Consider the following 18,852-nt stretch of genomic DNA (forward strand, 5'->3'; position numbering starts at 1 on the left):
GAGTGAGATTGGAAAATGTAGTTATTCACAAGTTATTAATGAAAAATGCAGGTGGGGCATGCATGAGTACGAGGTGCATGTTTAAGGTTAATTTCTACTGGAGTTTATCGATGATTAAATATGGTTTGTGGATTAATTGGAAAATCATAATATAATAGAAATAAGACTCAAAACAAATATTGTGCGAATGTTCTGAGATATAGATTATATAGCATCATCTTTTGTGCTAAAATCGAATTTTTTGTTCAATAATAACCTCGGGTATCTTATTCTATACACAGTTATATCGCCATCTTCTCAAAAAAGATACATGAATGAATCAATTGACTTTCCCTTGTTTAAGACAAATACTACGCTGCTATTGTCTGACATTGCAGCCACTGAGCCACCGGGCTGAGGAGGAAAAAGAAATACATCCATTGCTTTTGTTTCCATAGTATCGTGGGTTAATGTCAACGCTAAATACAGAAAGGTGGTCAAGCAGATTCTGCGACGTGACATTGGCTCCTCTCTATCTTTATCTCTCTCTCTCTCTCTCTCTTCCGCTATACGGCTGACAGGGCAAACACAATGAACAATACGCTAAAAGTGTCCCAATTATCTTTGTCATCGGCAAGAGCACGGCGTCAATGATAAAGCGAAACATTGGACACGATTCAGAATTACTTATGCTTCAAAGTCAGTCGGGTTGTATGTGAACAATTATGGACACATCGCACGTACGAAGAAACATTTTTTTACGGTCAAGTGAACTGCAAAAGGTGATTCATAGTTTTTCTTTAAAATATCTATGGATTGTTATGCCTGTTTAAAGATTGTTAGGCAATTACTTTCAATCGTGTGAAACAGATATTGGGGTAAGAAATTCCAAAATTATGAATGCCATTATACTACTATAAAAATAACTAAAATATTGTTTCTTTAATTAAAAAACCTCCTGATATTTTCGAAATATTACAAGTTTAAGGTAAACTAGCACATGTATGATACCTCCATATACAAGAAATATACAATATTTCGGCCGATGTAAGCCGGGGACATTTATTTTTAGGTGTATTTAATGCGAATCTGTACGATATTTATAAGTATAAGAACTCAGAACAGCAAGCGTTTAAATATCAACTTGTACTTAGTTTCGGGCTATGGAATATTGTTCCCACTTTAAGAAAAGCGATACTTAAAGAATATAGCATACTTCTACTCGCTACTGCCTGTACGATAAGAAACAAATGCCATGCTGGTAAAATAAAAGGTTCAGTTAGAAATTCTTTATTCATTTACGCACTTGACAATGGACGCTGGTTATGTTCGAAGAAGGCTAAAAATATATAAGAGAAAAGCTGTGCTATTAATGAAAATTATCTAAACCAAACATCAAAATATCTCAACATAAATCTAATACATCTAATATATATTTAAGTAAAGGAAAAAAAGCTCACTACAATATTATTAATGCACTGCATATTCTAACATATTGAAGGTAGAAAATAATCCAAGGAATCTATTATTTTGGAAATATATATTAACTAGCTCACCGCTTGTTTTTTTTTACATAGGGGTCACCATTTATCAAGGCCCGAATGCCACTCAGGGATAAGGGTTATTGCGTGTACAGTAATCAATGGGATAGTATTGTAGTAATCATTATTATTGGGGGTTTTGATAGAATGTCTTACTTAAAGGGGCTGTTTGTCAGGAGTTTGTTTATGTTGGACTTGAAGGCGTCCAAGTTGTAGTCAGGTGGGAAACAGGCAAGCGGCAGAGAGTTCCACTGGCGTGCAGTTTTAAGAAAGAAGCTTTTCTCATGGAATCTCATGGAATCTACGTTTGGATTTAGGCACAGATAAAGAGTGGGGAAAATTATTGGCAGTAGTTTCAGCCAGACGGGTGTTTCTCGTGAAAGATTGACGAGGGGGGACGAGACATTAGAGCTCAGACGAGCACCTGCCATGGAAATAGCGATAAAACAAAGACAGGCTCGCAACGTCTCTTCTGTGGAAGAGAGGTTGCAGGGAAGAGAACAGGGCATCCCTTACTAAACCCCGAATTGTATTTTGTACTTTGTCAAGGCAGGATAAGCTGTTTTTAGCAGCTCTTGCCAGGATGTGGCAGCAGTACTCCATCCTTGGACGTACTTAGCTTTTATACAGTTAGAGAGAGTTGCCCAGTTGTAAAATCCGCTAGTTAAATTTACGTAAGTGTTCTCATTATAAAGTCAATTATCTATTGAACACATACCGTACCAAATCTATAGTAATGAATCCAACAGTAAAAAAAAAACAAAAAAAAACACATACTTGGCTGCCATCAGCTAGAATCGAAACCAAAACATAGCACTTACCATATGAGCTAATTTTAAATGCATACCGACACTTTACAATTATTGAAGTTAAATAGTTAATGTATAAGTACGTATGCATAACATTCGTCTTGTCGATGTAAGAAGCCATTTTTACTGGCTAAAACCCAGAAAAAATTGTTGTGTGAAATAGATAACGACCGGTTAATTGCTTTATTTATAAGTGTTTTGTTTTAAAATATGTTCTACATACAAATATATAAACATATGCATAACTAATCAGAGATATTAATTTAATTATTTAAATAAAACATATTTTATTTACTATTTGTAATATTTAGCCGCTATTTCATTTGTCGTACATTATTATAATTATAACAAATGCATTCACTTGCGATTAATGACTAGATCAAGTAAATTTTCAAATATAAAATAGAATAAGGAATATTAGTTGCGTATTATTTTGGTATGTACTGACACAAATCCGCTTTCTATTGAACCGCCTTTCAAACAATTTTACTATTGTTCAATCAGAAGAAGAATAAAAGCAACAGCAATATTGAATATTTGTACAGTAGTTTTCTAAGATATTTCATGGTCACATAAAATATTATCAGAATAATTGAGAGGATAGGTATTCCTACTTTGTAAGAGTTTTGCTTATTTATAAACAACAGCCAAAATATAGAAGTTTAAGCAAGACTGAAACAGGAATGTACGTATGATAAAGCGTTAATATTTTGGGCTATTTCTAGTCAAATTGTAGGAAAATTCCGGCAGGGAAAGCCAAGTTTCTCGGGATTTAATGATGATCAATGGATGTTTTACATTTACAATATTTTTATTATCATTGAAATCAGCGAAATCGCATATTTGTTTCAATCAAATTTAATGTTGGTAAATTGGTCGGTTGTTTTACGGCATATCAACCCTTTACAGGTTATTTAATGCCGAATCCAGTGATTTTGAAGAACAATTTTTAATAGAATATATTTGTTTTTTTCAAATCAATTTCTATTAAACTCATAGTTGGGACCCTAAGAGGTACTATCACTCTGGGTCAGAGTAGACCGAGAAGCAATGCCAAATAACGGGTGGCTCCACACTCCCCAAAGCCCGAAAGCTGGGGCCCTCCCATCGTCTATAGTTTGAAGTCATATCCATCACACAAATTGAATGATCTTCTGCCTCAGCACAATAACTTAGTTAATAAATTGGTTTCTACAGAAACCCCACCGAAGGTTTTTCTACAGCTACTTTTATATAATGACTTTAATTAAAGTTTACAATGAGAAAGTCATGTATAATCGTTCAACTCCTCTCTAAACACATATTTATGTCCAACGAATCCCCGTTTTATTAAAGCTCATACAATTTTATAAACCGAGATCTGCCTGTGCAGTCATAGAAAAACATTTAATTGCACTTATGTTTGGGTGGTGTACACGGGGTGTAAAGTTGGGTCAATATCGGGTTGTTGTTTCTTAAATACAATTGTTGTATTATTGACAATTATTAGGAGCATTTCGAAAAAAAAATATCCACGATAACCAGACATATGAACTACATTTCTATGAAACTTCCAAAAATCGTTTTCGCTGTTTCTGAGTACATATGAACAAACTTCCACACAGGCAAGGTGCCTTTTGTACATAATATAGGTAAATATTAAGCAGACATACCGAACATATAATAGGCTCAGCCCTTTTAGGTTCCAAGATATTACATTTGCTTAAATATTTTTACGGATAAATCTCAAGGGTTTGTTGCGAGACAATATACACAATTTTGTTTTCAACATAGAAATATAGATTTACGTATAAGCTGTCAAGCCACAAAATCTGACTGTTGTCATGGATAGGTTTACTAGTACAATAGCTGAAATTCAATACCCCTTGCTGTGCACACATTATATATACATATATATATATATATATATATATATATATATATATACTATTTCAATACTTTAAACAGGAAAACATAAAATATGGTGTTATTAATTAAACAGATTAAATATAAACATCAAAATCTGCCATCACGTGAAAATTCTGATACACTGCATATCTTTGCATGGTTTTACGTCACTAAACCATCCGCTAAACGAGTTGCCTACGGCGTTAATTAGCACCCATTAGCGTCAGCAAAACATTTTGAAAATGGCCAATAATTACTGTAGTAATTATTTAACATATTCTTTTTTAATAATTTGTATATAATTACTAATAAGACATATTCCACTGATTTAAGGAGTATTTACCTAAGGGAATTTTTTTTATGCTATTGTATGTCAAATAACATAATATTATTTTAATAATATCACGCTAATTACTAAAATATATATTTACTTGAATTAATGTAAGCGAAACGTTATTATAAAACTAAAAATATTATATATATCAGGTCGTTTAAGCATAGAAAATGTAACACTATTATCTAGGTGGTGGTAGAGGAATCGAAGAGATAAACAGTAGCTTATTGTAACTGATTTATTAATGAACAATCTGGGGAAGTGTCGGACAGAGCACTATCCTAGCAAATACAAAACACACCACGCAACCGAGTTATCTCTTTTGTCAAGCCTCATTCACGTAGATACGACGCTGATAGTCTCTCTCTCTCACTTCTCTAAAAATATTTCCATGATAACTGCTCAAGTGACCTTATAACCGACTCTATCTAGCCAAGAACTCCTAATCCGACCAATTTTTTAATGAAATTTTTTTTGTGCCTAAAACCAAATGTAATTGGAAAGTTTATTTTAAAGAATATCTAAACTGTTTATTTTAAAGAACATCTTAACTGTTAACAGGAATCCTAGCATGCACATGTTCTTTAAGGCCGATTTCAAAATATATCTCTAATATGATGCTGTTAATTTATATTTCTCAATTTTTGTATAATCATGTTCTTTCATTTTTCTATCATCCTCATCTTTTTATTGTTGTTGTTTCACGATGTTTCCGCCAACTATTCCTCTGGCCATCGTCACGTGGTTAATCGCGACGGGGTAAAAATGCCGAATCTCTGAACTGTATTTTCAGTAATTATCGCCGTTAATAGTTTTTGTCGTCTCACCACCTTTTGCCAAATTAATTCTCAGGCCGGCTTTTGGCTGGATTGAGACCGCTATCTACAGACAATGCTCACCTGGAACTGTAGAGATGAGGATAGTAGTCCGCAAATAAATAACATAATTTCTCATCTCTAAGAATTCCAATAAGAAATTAATATTTTTTTCATATAATCTTAAATCTCACTAACTCATATCCTCGAGTGGATTTTGTCCTCGGTATTGGAGAACTATTAGTACATACGACTTTCTTCTTATAACAGAGGAATTTCCGGTTACATATGCCAATGGCTGATGCTAGACTAATATTGTAATAATTGTTGGCAAAATATTAAATACCGACAAAATATTCAATAAAAACAAAAACAAAAATCAATGATCTACTCGATTTAGATAGTTCTATTATATTGTACAGTTGTTTATGTTTGTTTCGTATACGGGGGTAGAGGTCCTTATTTAGTAGATGATTTTTAAAAGCATCCCTCCAAGAGTACTTTTTGGAATATGACCTCAATAAAAGAAAATGTTGTGACTTGCGTAAATAGCCAAGTAAAGAAGGCAACTTCAGTATAGGAAATGAATTAGAAAGCGAGTACTTGTTCAAATTCACGGCTCAAAAATATATGTACACTAACTCTGAATTGCAGTTGTTAAAAATGAAACGGAAATTCAAAGATAACAAAAGCATACCGAATTTAGTTATTTTAATATGCATTAGTTCGATTAAAATGAATATGTGCCCTGAAAAGGTCTATTTAATTTGGTCTAATGGATAATAGTTGAATTTGTTCTCATTGGCATTGCCTTTCATATAAGGACTGTTTTCCAAAAGAAGGCTTTACGTTTATGCTGTTGCATATCTGACATTTTTATTCATATGATTTCTCATTTCGCTGAGCTTGTCGTTCAAAATTACTGCCGATAAAAAAGCAACGGAGCAACAAAGCAATGTGTTACAATTAAGGATTGGAATATTTTATAATTGGAGAAAAATTCACGAGAGTGTAAAACATTTGGATTTATAGTGACCGTTGTTTTTTCACAGTTCCGATATGTTTTGTATAGATGTAATCAAACAATCACAGTCCCATATGCCAGTAAGAACCTCAATAATACAAAAATAATTATATGATTTGTTTTCAATGTAGAATTTCTGACAAAACATAATTACAAGTCTAGACTAGTACTAAAGCAAAAAAAAAGAAAAGAAAAAATGTATATATAAGCTTGTGTAAACATCTGGTTAATTATTTGAATCGTGTGTTAATCATCAGATAGAAGATATCGGTTAATGCGGCCATAAGTAATCAAACTATGTTTGACAAGAAATAAATTACAAAAAAAAATATCGACATTTTATTTCTGTTATTGAAATTAGAAAAAGAGCATAAAACCATATTATTTCCTCATTCGAATTTTTATTTTTTATATAAAAAAATATGAAAACAACGTAAAATCAGAAATTTATAATGTCACATACACATTATATATGTGTTCACATATAGTTATATTATATATGAAAACACATTAATACATACGATACATATATATCATGTGCATATATACACACAATATATAAACACATATTTGTATACCCACATATATATACACATTATATAAATATAAACATATACATACATACATATATATATATATATATATATATATATATATATATATATATATATATATATATATCTGCCTGACTTTCCTTTGTAGACAGACGCCGCGCTAGATGATCTAAAAATAACCCCTGCTCAGGTGCATGCTTTCATAAAAAGCTTGACATTTCAAAAGCATGTGGACCCGATCTCATCCCAGCTGTGCTATTAAAAAAGTGCTCAGCCGAAATAGCTCCAATTCTCTCCAAACTCTACAACAAATGCCTTAATGAACCTTACTTTCCCGGCTGTTGGAAAACTACATCTGTGGTACCAGTATTCAAGAATTCTGGCGAAAGAACTGACCCATCAAATTATCGCCCCATTAGCCTCCTCCCAATTTTCGCCAAACTATTACAGACCATAATTTACCATGCCCTAGTCCATCACCTTACAGATGCTAAACTTCTAACTGACAAACCATATGGATTTAGACAAGCCCGTTCCACAGCAACCATCGCTACTGTAATCTCTGAACGTATATACCATTCACTTGACAAAGCGGGGAAGTGCAGAGCGGCAGTTCTAGATATATCTAAGGTTTTTGACAGGGTATGTCATTAGGGTCTTTTCAGGATAATTAGATCATACGGTATCACTGGTAGAATACTTAACATAATTAAATCTTTCTTAGATAAGAGAAAAATCCAGGTTGTCCTCGACGGTCGTACATCTAAACAATATGATATAAATGCAAGAGTGTCTTAGGGTCCTTGGACCGATGTTGTTCCTGATATTCATTAATGCCCGCCCTGACAAAATTGCCTCTGAGATTGGTGTATATATATATATATATATATATATATATATATATATATATATATATATATATATATATATATATATATGCTGATAACACCGCACTCTATAACAGGCATGACAGGAAAACAAATGAACACATATGTAAACAATGGCAAAAACACTAGAGGATGACCTCTAATCAGTAGTGGAATGTCACATTCAATGCTGCCAAGACTAAACTGGGTTCCTTCAATAATTACAGGAACCGCTAAACTCGAGATACCATTCCAGGTCCCTGCTTCCCCAACTGTACTGACATGCAGAAGTTCAAGTGTAAGGTGAACCGACATCTTGCTGCCAAAATCCCAACATAGCACCCCAGTAGATGTTGCCCCTAATAGTAGCCCCCTACACCAAATTGGCAATATGCCTTGTTTGCGGTAAAAATGTAATAAAATAAAAAATATAAAAAAGATATATACATATACACGTTATATATACATACATATATAACTCATTATATATATACATTTACATATATACATACAAACACATTCAAACATAATATATGTATGTTTTATATATAAATATACGATTTATATATACACAATCGTGAATATATATATATATATATATATATATATATCACCCCCATATATACACATTATGCATATAAATATATTATACATATACGCACATATACGCATTATATATTAACTCATTATATATACACTCCCTATATATATATATATGCACATTATATATACACATATATATATATAAATATATATATAATGCACAGACATATGCATATATACAGCTCTCTCTCTCTCTCTCTCTCTCTCTCTATATATATATACCTTAAATATACACAGCTATATTCACACAATATATATAGGCACACATTATAGATACACACATATATACACACATTATATATGTATACACCCATATACACACACACATGCGTTTACATTTACATTATACGCGCATACATATATATACACACATATATACATAGTTTATATGCACATATTATATATGCACGTTACTTTGTAACATACACACTACATTTATATACACATTTTATATACACATACAGATATGCACACATATATACGTGCATATATATGAACATATATATATTTATATACACATAACGCACACATATGTATACACATATACACGAATATATAAACCTGTATATACACATATATACAAACATAAATATACACATACGTGAAATGTAAAACGGCTGGACCGTATACCTTATATGCCTAGGAGTGTACGTAAATAGATATTGTATCGAAAATGGATTCTGTTTTTAGCCAGAAATAATTGCTGCTTACAGTATCAATATTGAAAAAAAACTGTGCAGTTGTAGGTCGAGATGTCTTTATCTTACACATGCGCAATTATATATTCATATCTTTAACAACATTTTTGCAGTTTTTATATGCGTATGCAAGACATTCAGACCAAAACTAATAAAGCTGGAGGCTACGTTATTTGGTAGCGATTTTAGCTGATGGCAGCCAGCCATTTTCGTACTTATAAAAGCATTTGCTCTATAATAATATTTACTTATCTACATCACCTACAATACCATATTTAAGCATATTCTCTTACCGGGCAATTCCAGGCCACCATATCTATATATTAGGAAAAAGAAAAATAATTGGCTACAAAATAATACGCAATATCTATAAATTACTATATTTTACTTAAGGGTATTTTCTAGATCGGGATACTGCGGCAGACACGCAGCTTATGTTTCTAACTACTCTATACCTTTATTTAATAATTTACTTACCAAGAAGTATTGTAACACTTGACCTACAAAAAAAAAATAAAAGAATGGTACTTTCTCTGTATCTGTTCCAAAATGATATTAAGTAATAATATTTAATAATAAGCAGTAATTTATATCGCTAAATAGACAGAATGTACATTTAAAAACTACAGATTTAAGGCTCTTTAAATTCATACTCGTATTAATTATTCAAAATTTGGTGTAGATTCGAGATTTCTCCAAGATCCACATGAAGGTTACATCAGCCTACACGGTGTGAAAATACCGTTAAAGACACGTATGCCAGTCCGAAGAATATGATTACTTTTCCTATAGTTAAGTGTATACTTAAATGCAAGCTTATCTGATTGTTAATTTAGCTATTTAAAGAAACAAGTTTGATCATTTTTCTTTTTTGGTACTTCAGGAGAATTTGAACCAATATTTAGTTCAATTTCCATAGAAACAGGTGCTTTTCCTGAAATTATTTAAACATGTATGTTGAACGAACGGTTTATTGTTGATTTTGTTTACACTATAATTTATTAAAACAGATTATACTATTTTCATAATAGAGGGAAATTGATTCTTTTTCACCTTTTCTTCCTTTTAAGGCCAGGATAAATATTTAAGCGAGCAAGTTTGTGTATTTAATACTAGAAAAATAAAACTAGTTTCCTTACATGTGTGGGGCGATCTCGCAATGGTTAAATTACTGCCTAGCCTTTCTGTAACGTGTGCACATAACGATCACACGAAGGTTGCAAAGGAAAACTTTACAGTAAATGTCCATTAAAATTTCTTTTCACTGAGTGATAGTTTTTAGACCAGAAATTCTAAAGCCACATCTTATATTAATATAATTGTCAATTTTGTAAAAAAATATATAAAAAAATCCAATTGGAATTAGTCGTCTGATAAAAAAAAAAGTTATTGCGTATTAAAAAAAATGTGTCAGTAGACGGAGTATCCGATGGAAATCGTCAATTCTCTTTACTCGCGTTGGGAAACGGATAAACTTACACCTTTCTGGAATTCGAAAGTTAAATAATCAGTGAAAGTAATGGAATTGCAAATCACAAAGCTTATATATGGTAACGACAAAAGGAACAAGAACCTGCTACACCGTAGATCAAATAACGGTTTCCATTCGAAATTCAATATAGATACTAGTTCGAAAAAAAAGAAATCAGACGTCGAGAAGATCCAGCTAATGAAGGTCGGTAATAATCTCCGCAAAAATTTGTGAGCATAACAGTCAAGATATGAGCAGTTCAAATATTCCTAACAATCAATCTTCATCTCCAACTTAGTCAGAAACGAAATTAAATTGAACTAACGATTTTCTAACTTGGACACATTTCCACATTCATGTCGGAAGTTAACAGATTTTAAAGCAACCTGCAAAAACAGTGACTTATGTCACATTTGTATACCTTATATTGCACTCTGCATTTTTTGTACTTGTATATCTATGCTACAGCGTTAAAGCCGAACATTCTTAAGACTTAGAGCAGATAACTGGGAGAAACGGAGTATGACGATACACATAAACATAACAAACGGTGACGGGAAAATCTTTAACATTAAGTGCAACTAAACATTCGACATTAAAGTGATAACTCTAAGATTTAAAGTATGCTGAAAAGGAATATCAGATTAAAATGTGGAGTAGACGACTAGTTTTATGTATATTTATAAATTCATTATTTAATGTAATTCATTATGTTTGCTCTGGAGGCCGTGTTTTTCCCCAAAGAAAATATTAATGTGCATGTGTGTTACAAATATCTCATCTCCCGATGTTAAGATGGTCACTAAAATTCATCAAGTGATTCAAAGGAAAATTATGGTCTTTATATCGGGAAATATACTTGTATTTATATGCGATATTCATTTTCAGCAAATCCAGAAACCTATAAATGTCATCGAGATAAAGTGAATGTTGGATTGTAGTTAAAGTCCATCTTTATCCAATTTTCTTACTGGATGATGTTACTAAAGTGTTTAGGAAAAATAAATAAAACATAACTCAACGTATCAACGTATGGTAAATCTCTAGAATAAATGAGAAGGTTTTATTTTTTAAGATATTTTTACGATTATACGAACAAAAAAGTGTATATGTAGGGAAGCTATTGTGTTATTTTTTAATATTTTCACGTTAACCTTGTATTATATATTTGTTTAATAAATTGTTTAGAACAGTTACAAAGCCCCTCCATGTAAAGAATGAGTTTTTACATAACGTCATTATACAACGCTCTAACCTCTCAGCATACGGGCTAAAAAATAATAACAGCACATGTACACCTCTGGTAAAATTCTACTTCCTTAAAAACAAAACATTAAGGAATTGAAAAAAAAAACATGCTTTTTTTGTTGTTTTTTTACAGTTTCCGGTTTCTTTTTTTAATAAATGCTAATACGTTTTTTTATTTTAATTATGTAGTGCCATTTATATGAGTTTATAAAGATCTGTTTTATAGGGCGTGAGATTTTCATCTCCAGGCATAGCTTTTCCCGTATTTATTTTTAATAGCAAATATTCACATTTTGGCAACTTTTAATTTTGCTAAAGGTTTGCGAAATTTTGGTTTTATCGTGGTAACAGATGCACGGACTAAATACAAATAAATGTCGTATATTACTTCGAACACTAGCTCAGTTTGAGGTTACAACAGTGCAAGGAGTTGCATTTATAAATTAATCTGGTTCTTGTATAGAATTTGAACTTAACTTAGTCTTGCCGAATTATACTTAAAACCATGATAAAATTAAAAGACACACTTTGATTTAAATTCTGTGACAGTACAAACATTACATTTTAGTTGAAAGACAGATTGAAATAACCTTTTAAATATGCATGCACCAGTCACAAAAAAAAAAAAAAAAAAAAAAAAAAAAAAAAAAAAAAAAAGAGAGAATATAAGCACTTGCAGTCGAAGGTGTCCAAAATTACAAATTATTAAAATGTTGCGACTAGATCAAGCAAGAACAAAATGATAGTCCAAATATACGAAGTATTTCTTTGTTGATAAACCAAGTGCAGATGTCTATAAAGCTGAAGTTATCAGCAAATATGAAAAGAAGGACAATTCGAACAGCATTGCCTTGTCTGCTCTTTAAACAATGCAAATTTCTATGTGGTATAGAGTTCAATGATAATGAAAGGTTTGCGCATGGAAAATGGGACATTTTGATTGAATACATGTTTCAAAGATACACAGGGAAATAGAATGTACTTTCAAGTATATATATATATATATATATATATATATATATATATATATATACACATTTGTGTGTGTGTGTGAGAGGGGGTGCATCTGCTGAATATTGGTGTCTGTACAGTTTAATTAATACATCAAAAAAATGAAAATATCGGAAAAAAGTTTATGTTGCACGTATCCGTTTTGGACTTAATATCGCCGAAAAAAATTATTATTTTTTACAGCAGAAAAACACGTTTTTATGAGAGCTCGTTGAAGTCCGCCATCTTGGAAATTTTTGAACACGCCACGGGAAGATAGCTACAAGTAAAGCGCCGACACTCTATCCCCATCTTTAATACTAGATTTTATTGTTAAAAATCGGACTTTTTGCTCGGTATCATAACAAATTGTTTTTTCGCTGTAGAAAATAAACTACTTGATGAAATTAAGTGGAATTTTTTCGGAGGACTTCGTACGATAACAAATACGTACAATATGAACTTTTTCCGATATTTTCATTTTTTAATGTCTTGATTTAACTGTACAAGTAACTCTGTTTTAAATAAATGTTGTATAATATTTTCTATTGATGATTAAAGCGAAGAGAAAGTAGAAATGCATAATATAGTAACACACTATTCAGATCAAATAATACTTGGAATATAAAAACATACTTTGTCATACATATTAAGTTCCAAAACAGAATAATGAGACTTACCTATTTGCGTGGTTTTTTTTCTTTTTAATTCCGGGAAGCCGAGTTTGAAAAATATGAATTCTGGTTTCGAAATTACATAAATGTCCGTTCAGATATTTGAAACATGTTAATCATATTTGAAAATCCCGCGCCTACAATTGTTTCATGCGTAAACTAATTTCTTTGTATATAACTCGCATAAAAAAGCCGCATTAACGTCTTTTTGTTTTTTAACTATGTTTACTTATATGGCATGGATGTTGAATTACGTCATTGGGAAGAAAATTAATAGGCGGGATGTATTTGTATTAGACCACGACCCCTAAATTCATCTATTTCATCCTTTTAAATATTTTATGCGTGTTAATTTTTAAAGATGAGACTCAACTTATAAACTATTAAAACATTTTCCAGCATAATAAATTCTTGTGCACAATCGTGATGTATACGTTGGAGTATTTTTCAGTGTCTCATATATAGACATATCTACTGTTTATAGGCTGATTATTCTGCCATAAAGAAAACATGAGAAAGTCAGAATACAAAATGCAGACAAACCTAATTTACATAATGCGACTTTAAAATAATTTCCGCTCGCTTGAAGTAAAAATTAGAAATTATTCGAACTATGGATATTTTATATTTATTTATTATATCAATTCAAGCAAATTAGATTTATCTTGTTAAATTAAGACCATATATATATAATATAGATATATATATATATGTCATCTATTACAGTACTGTTTCTCTGTTTCACAGCCCATCAGTGTGGCTAGACAGGCAACTATCTCAAGCCAGGATTGAAACCCGACCGTCAGGGCTCCTAACCATTACGCTATTGGCGGCTGCTGAACGAGTAGTGAATTTAACGATGCTTTAACATCGTCCGAAATACCTCCGCTCGATTTGTTTACACAAAGAGCGTCGATTATATGCTAATGGTAATTCGTGTATCACTTCTCAATATGCTCAACTAAAGGTGAGAAGCATATACATATATATATATATATATATATATATATAATTATGAAACTCAAATGACCTGGTAACGTGTGTTGTAACCCAACAACCGGTTTACGATTTCCGGTTGCACATGCGTACATAAAAAATAATCAGCGCGGCAATAAAACCTGTTGTTTTACTGTGTACATTTTCGGCTTCCCAATTGTTGGTTTTTTTTTCGCGTTTAAATTATCCAAATAAACAATTGTTAATACTTTCTGCATTTTTTTGACATGGTTCATTTCCGTATTCCGTTTAACTTATTTTAACGCAATTTTCTTACAAATAAATCTACTTCGACCAGCGTCTTCCCTTTTGTTTTAAAAAATATTCTCCATTTTAATACACCTTTCTCAAAAAAAAAGCACATTCATACACTTTCTTCTACGCTACCGACATCAATAAATAACCGCGAACATATGTTTTTTTTAATTTGCGTTGGAAATACATAATCAACGCGACAATAAAACGTATTATTTTACTGTGTACGTCTTCAGAGCCCCAACTGTTTTTTTTTTCGCTTTGAAATAAAAAGATATAACAAAATTCGAATCTGACTTTAAGTAATATGGTATCTGTTCAGTGCACATGTACCTATAAGTACAGCAAAACACTTATAATATAATGATTGTATATATATATATATATATATATATATATATATATATATATATATATATATATATATATATATATATATATATATAAGATTGTTTAGCTGGATTACATCCGACGATATGAAATAGACTAAACTCGTGTAGTGGATTACGTTAACAAATGAAAAGTAATAAAATAAATAAATTGATAAACTGGGACGAGAAAATTAATTGGGCTAAAATATCGTAGAGATTTAAAAGATTGCGTTTGAAAATATAAATATGATAGATTAAGTAAATAAAATGAAACGTCATAACAAGAGAGGTTTTTTTTTAATTTAGAGAAATTGAATTGGGATAAAATATTGTAGTAACTTAAAAGATGGCGTCTAAAAATGAGAATAGAAAGTTATAAAATGGCGTCTAAAAACAGACAGTGATAAATTAAAATACAGTAATAAGTAAAATAAATAAATAAAAAAATGTATATATATATATATATATATATATCCAGTTTAACATTTTAAGCCCCCCTCTTTGGGTAGAGCACTGTTGTAAATAAGCTCAGCCGCTACTTAATTGGCTGAAAATGCGAAGCTCCTTGTTTGTTTGTGTACGAACAGGCGATTCGAGAAATGTAAAGGTGGTGGCGGGTGTCTATTTAAATAGACATTCCGACGAATTATTTACGGGCGTCGATTCCATGGTCGACTGGGATTCCATGGTCGGCTCTAAGTTCAATCCTTGGCTTGGGAAAGATGCTAGTCTAGAGGCACTGATGAGTTGTGATACAACGAAACACGACTGTATATCGATGACTACAAATATATATATATATATATATATATATATGTATATATATATATATATATATATATATATATATATATATATCCAGTTTAACCTGTGTAAAAATTGTTCTCTTTAATAATTATTTTCGACGGATATTGAGCAACATGGAAAAACACCCTTTTCTTTGTTTAATTATATTGCTGGAATGGGAGATTATAGCCGACTCAATTGAACGTCGTCTGGATCTGTTTTATGTGTTTAAGGAAAGTCACTTTGTTAAAATTAAAATAATGATGTTACTCCATGATTTGAAAAATATGGCGTTGAGTGTATTGCTGTTTTTCACATCCCTTTTTTGTTCATACATTCGTTAATTTAAATTACGTTAAGTTTCTTCTACGTATATTCTTAAGGCAGGGTATGGAATATATTCCGGTTTTGATGTTAGTGTTGGTATTAGTCATAATTTTACGTGTTAGATGCCTTATTGTTAAAGAGTTTAGTTTTTAGTTATTTGAATGCCTGTCTTTAAGGACCATGTCTTATGTAGGTTCTTGATATATATATTTATAAAAATCCATTCGTAATTTCATTTCATTTTATTATTTTACTTATTTACTGTATTTTCTTTTATCACTGTCTATTTTCAGACGCCATTTTATCACTTTTTAATCTTATTTTTAGACGCCATTTTTTAAGTTACTACGCTATTTTATCCCAATTCCATTTTCTCTAATTTAAAAAGAAAACAAAAAAAACTTCCTTCGTAATATCGTTTCATTTAATTTACTTAATCTATCACTGTTATATTTCCAGACGCAATCTTTTAAATATCTACGATATTTTAATCCAATTAATTTTCTCGTCCCAGTTTATCAATTTATTTATTTTATTACTTTTCATTTGTAGACGTAATCCACTACGCGAGTTTATTCTAATGTATTATTTTCTTTAATCTTAAAATATATATATGTATATAGAAATATAATTTACATATGGAAAACACGCTGCTCTTCCCCATCATTATATATAGTCCCAAATCTCTCAACTCTCCCGTCAATGACCATCCCTCTTGAAAAAAAGTAATATGGTTAAGCTAACGCATGGAAAAGTAAAGGACTAGTTGTTACAACTGGAAAAGAACAGGACAAGATATTCTAGTAAAAAATTTAATAAAAATATAACTTAAAACATTCCAACATAAAGAATCGATTATATAATGTAATAAATAAAATTAAAAAGAATCTTAATGGTGCAATATTTAAAGTTATAACATTATTATATTTTTACTAGAATATCTTGTCTTTTGCTTTTTCAGTTTTACCAACTAGTCCTTTACCTTTCCATGTTTTAGTCTTACCATATAACTTTTCATGCTCGCATTTTTAGTTTTTATAGATTAATATATTGAAGAAAATATAGCACCAGTACAGTATTTGGAAATATATTTTGAAAAGTATGACTGTTTTCTAATTCAGAACCGAAGAATAATAATTGATGTTAAGAGGATGCCATCTTTTTTACACATACAGTCGTAGACACACGCGCACACATACATACCCACACAAGTATATATATATATATATATATATATATATATATATATATATATATATATTTATATATATATATCTTTATTCGATTGCCAAAATTTTAGAATAATTGTAAAGAAGTGAACCATAGCGGAAATTCAGTCGACTAAAATACGATAGAAAACGGGGACAGGAAAAGCAAAAAAATGGGGGAAGTTACGCGTAACAAATGTATAATTCAGTAAAATAAATGAGTACATTTTTTTTTGGTGCTTTGTCCGTCCCTCCGTATTGCTTTTTCCATAAAAACAGCCTTTCTTTCATTTCGTAAGGATGTCTTGCCTATTTCTCAAACAAGTAATATGTATAAATTTCAATGTCGGTGTGGTGCCGTCTATATAGTCAAGACAACCCAGCGTCTTCAGGTCAGAATCGCCCAACATGTTCCCCGCTTCATCCGAGTCCATCAACCTACCACCAGAAAGTCTCAATTGATAGATTCGTCCATCGGCTAACACCTGGTCGATAAAAAGGTGTGCGGTCTTGCTTTCTCTCCGGAGTGTTTTTCTGTTTTTTACCGAGTACGTACAAAGTTCTACCTGTCTGTCCTCGAAGCACTTGCCATCATTTCCAGCCCCCCCTACTTTGTGCAAGCAGAGAAACCTCCAGCTTCAATTAGATTTATTTAGGTAGTCACAATTTTTTTAACACCCTCTCCGCTCTTACTCCATTCCACTACCAAATATTCTAAAAAAATAATAATTTTCAGACTTATACCCTTGAAAAGTTAGTCTGAACGAAAACCGCTTCGGGTGTATTTTAACGATCTTGTTTTTAATCGAGTTATTTATTTTACTGAATTGTACGTTTGTTACATGTAACTTCCCCCATTTTTACCCTTTTCCTCACCTCGATTTCCATCTTATTTTAGTCGATTGAATTTCCGCTATGGTTCACTTCTTTACAAGTATATATATATATATATATATATATATATATATATATATATATATATATATATAGTTATATATATATATATATATATAGTTATATATATATAATTTACTTTAGTATATGTGGTTATCACTATTTCTTCCGTACGTTTCATTTACTCATTATACCGTTTGTATGATATAAAAAGGAATATTATCAATTTTTATATTTTTTACATTTCGAAAATCGTAAAATTTTGGAGTCTTTATGATTAAAAATTGCAATGCTTTTATTTAAGGTAAGGGCGGTATTATGTCATTAAATTCAATATTTAAAGCAATGCTTAATTTTACTTTGCCGTTCTCATTAGATCGTATTACGCAATATATTCTGGACACAAACGAGAAAGAGAGAGAGAAAGAGAGATATTGTGTGTGCGTGTGTAATTGTGAGTAAATGCTCCGATTGAAAATCTCCTGAGAAAAGAGGAATTCATCATTTGATTTTATCTTCTTT

The sequence above is a fragment of the Euprymna scolopes genome, chromosome 3 (assembly GCF_053919585.1).
Source record: "Euprymna scolopes isolate OS-2025 chromosome 3, ASM5391958v1, whole genome shotgun sequence".
In the NCBI taxonomy this organism is placed as follows: domain Eukaryota; kingdom Metazoa; phylum Mollusca; class Cephalopoda; order Sepiida; family Sepiolidae; genus Euprymna; species Euprymna scolopes.